This window comes from Austrofundulus limnaeus, unplaced genomic scaffold (assembly GCF_001266775.1).
Source record: "Austrofundulus limnaeus strain Quisiro unplaced genomic scaffold, Austrofundulus_limnaeus-1.0 Scaffold18, whole genome shotgun sequence".
Classification (NCBI taxonomy): domain Eukaryota; kingdom Metazoa; phylum Chordata; class Actinopteri; order Cyprinodontiformes; family Rivulidae; genus Austrofundulus; species Austrofundulus limnaeus.
In genome coordinates, this window is record NW_013952420.1 from 2,959,240 (window position 1) to 2,962,361 (window position 3,122).

A 3,122-nucleotide genomic window follows, 5' to 3' on the forward strand; every position below is an offset into this window, starting at 1 on the left:
AACATTTTGTCGAAAAACGTAATTTTTTTCGAAACTGACGTGTTTCCATTGAGCAAGTTCATTTTCGAAATTCTAATTTGCGCATTTTCATGGTCAGTGGAAATGCAGCTATTGTCTGGACTACATTTTTTCCATGCTTCTCATCCTGAAGACATTTTTAATTATCTATTTAATCTAATTGAGACATTTTCATTTTCTGCTACACTATCTCTGATCCCACCTGACCCACTCCTGTGTGAACTACTTACCTCCTGGAAACACTACATCATCACATCTGGCCCTGGAATGCTCCGTCCTTCACCTCCAACCATAAAAGTTACTGTAAAACCTCCCAGTGAGAGAATGTCCTGTCCTGACAAAGATTGTTTTCATGAAAACAAGCTCCCCACCTTCTTCCATCTTCTACTGATCCACTCCGTTCCTGGGCACCACCTGTAAATAAACTTTACGTCCTTTTTTATCCTGTGTTCTTGAGTAGTTTTGGTTTTCGGGGCTCCAAACTGGTTCTAAAAGAAGCACTATTTAGCAATAATGATGCCATTCTTGTGTCTGCCACTTGTTATAGGATTTCTGCCATGCCTCACTGAATGTAGCTAATGTTACAAAATGGAAAATTCATAAAAGGTTAATTTTGCCTGTCAACTGAAAAGAAAACAATAGTCAAAAATACATTTTTGGTACAAATTATTATTTTAGCTTTTGGTTATGTCTGTGTGATATTATTGTTTTTGCATTTAACAATGGACACATTACATTACCTAAATAAACAAGGATCTGCATGGAAGTGGAGTGGTTAGCACTTTCACCCCAGCATACAGTAATTGCTAACCACGTTGTTTCGTACTTCAGCTGAAGCTTTTTTTTTGTGGAGTTCACCAGGTACTCCAATTTCCTCCCACAGTTCATGGTTACTTGTCTTGTTTTGGTCTTGTAACAGACAGGTGGCCTGTACAGAGTGTACTCCACCTCATTCATTGACCAAAAGTAAAAGAAAACCCTCTGCAACCCTAAAATGAGCAAAACAAGTACAAAAAAGTGATGAGAAAAGTAAAACAATCTAATTTTAAAAAGCTGTTCTTGTAATTTCAGTAGCTTTAAGCGCCATACAAGGCATTAAGTTTTAGTCCCACCCTCAGTCAAATACATACTGCATCACCTGAAATGATTTAAAAACATAAATGAGACTGTGGGCTACTGTTCAAAAGTGTCAAATATTTGTAGAAATAATATTCAAATGAACAACACGTGAAACGCAGAACAAAATGGGTAACAAGAACATTTAAGATAAATACTACAGACATAAACAGCACTTACAATGACAGTATTCTGAGTAAAATTATATTTAAAAGCACATAAATTAATAAGTTATATGATGCAAGTTGCATGCACTATTGACATTTTGCAATATTGCTGCTAAATCCATTTCACTTTCTGAATCTGTGTGAGTCTGAATCCTTCACTAAAGGGATCAGGACCGGTTCCCATGTGAGTGACGTTTAGGATAAATATCTGTGCACTGAACTCTCTGTGTCAGCCCTGTATGCAAACTGCAGCTGGTCCATCATCTCACAACAATGCTTTATGCCGTTTACAACCTACAAGGCATGCATATGCATATATATAAAAGCAGCAATATTATATTATATTGTTTTTTGAAAAATGGCAACTCGGGATACAATTGAACCTTACTTGAATGATCCCATGCCAGACCCGGGAAGTACATTTTTCTGAACAACTAGAGTAAAAACAGGGACTCTTACAAGATGTTTCAGCTTGGTAATATCTCATATACACAAGTCATTGTTGAGCTACTTTTGCAAAGAAACTGTAAACATAGATCATTATGTAGTTATATTATATTTCCTAAGACTTGTCACTATGGATACATACTGTATATGCCTCCTGTTTTGTGCAACCAAATCAAGAATTAGTTCATCCAAGATTACACAAAAATCCTGGCTTAATCCCTTCCAACTTTTGTGCAACAAGCCCCAAGTCTAAAAACCACACTGATGATAAGTAGTTATTGAAAACCTGGTTCCATATCACCATCTAATCATTTCTAAAGTGCACTCCAGCAGACTAGATCATAAATGTGGGGGCTACTGCCATAGATGAGCACAGATAAAATGTTTAAAAATTAAAAAGAAATGATGTTTTTTTAATTTTTTAATTTTTCTTTTTTTTTTTTTACAAAGTCTGTTGTAGCAGTAAAAAACACTCACATAGTAAAACTCTGGGAAACACATGGGGGACAAATAGACTGACTTGGAAAAAATTATCAACAAGGAAGCATAGACAAGACAATACACTAATCACACACTGATGCGCCAAGAACACCTGGGAAGAGACGAGAGAATAAGGTGTGCATGGAAGGGGCTGGCGTAGAAGCACATCCAGTGGAATAAAGAAACATTGAAAGTGGAAACAGGTAATAAAGAAATTCTAGAAGAAACGAGAAATAAAACTGAAAAGAAACAAACACAAAACCCTACATAAAACACAGCAGAGCTTCTATGACTAAAGGTTGAACACATGGGGAGTGACAAACAGACAATAGTAACTGCTAGCACTCTAATGCAGCTGGCGCTTCCCTAAAAGACATCAAACTTGCAGTTATGGCCGGTGTCCGAGCTGCAGTTCAAACTGCTGGACCACAAGTACCAGTAGCGTGCACAGATATTTTCGGGGGCAGGTACTCAAATCCAAAAAGAGGGCACCTTGTCTGGTGCACGGAATCAGTGGCTGTCCTAATAATGTGACATTACAGACACATCTTGTACATTGTGCAAACAGTGGGTAAAAAAATTATTGAACACGTCACCATTTTTCTCAGTAAATATACTACTAGAGGTGCTAATGACATGAAATTTTCACCAGATGTCGGTGACAACCCATGTGATCCATACATACAAAGAAATCAAACCATAAATGTCCAGAAATGAAGTTATTTGTAATAATGTGGAATGGCACAGGGAAAAAGTATTGAACACATGAAGAAAGGGAGGTGTAAAAAGGCATGGAAAGCCAAGACACCAGCTGAACTCTCTCAGTAATTAGAAAACAGTCAGTGCAAGTTAATATCAGCTGGTTCAGTCCCAAATGATGGCCAGGTATCACAC